The sequence below is a fragment of the Cynara cardunculus genome (genome assembly GCF_001531365.2).
Source record: "Cynara cardunculus var. scolymus isolate 2C chromosome LG 5, CcrdV1, whole genome shotgun sequence".
In the NCBI taxonomy this organism is placed as follows: domain Eukaryota; kingdom Viridiplantae; phylum Streptophyta; class Magnoliopsida; order Asterales; family Asteraceae; genus Cynara; species Cynara cardunculus.
This window is the reverse complement of record NC_037532.1, coordinates 6,385,246-6,385,925: the sequence shown is the minus strand read 5'-3', so window position 1 is coordinate 6,385,925 and position 680 is coordinate 6,385,246.

Below are 680 nucleotides of genomic sequence, written 5' to 3'. Positions count from 1 at the left end.
AATTAGTTATACGAATTCAAAAATCGAGCTTTGATAAGTTGTACTTTTRCATAATTTRCTTGYAATCTTGAATTTTAAGTAAACATTGATTTTATGTGATTTTGAGAAAGTGATAATATTTTTATTTTTGAATAAATATAAATTTAAAAATATCATAAAAAATTTTTAAAAAATATCGATATCAATATTAAATTAATCTTTTTAAAAGTTCTTGTGTTTTGGTGTAATTTCTTTAATTAAATTTTGTTAGTTATCAATTATTATCATAATTATATTTTAAATTTTTTATATTTAAAATGAGATATTTATCCAATATTTGATTATGTTTATCTGCAGTTAGTTAGATGAATTCAAGTATGAGCTTTAATAAGTTATACTTATGCATAATTTACTTGTAATCTTAAAATTTAAGTAATATGCATCAATAAACAATACTTTGTGTATAAAAAATTGTTTTTAAGAGTTTTTGTCAAATGTTTTAATATGCATCAATAAACAATACTTCGTGCATAAAAAATTGTTTTTAAGGTTTTTGTCAAATGTTTTATAAAATAATATAGATAGTATAGATTATGTGYTTTWAAAAAAAACAATAATGATTTTATTTTTGAATAAAATATAAATTTGAAGATATCATAAAAATTTTAAAAAATATATATATCAATGTTAATGTCAAATCA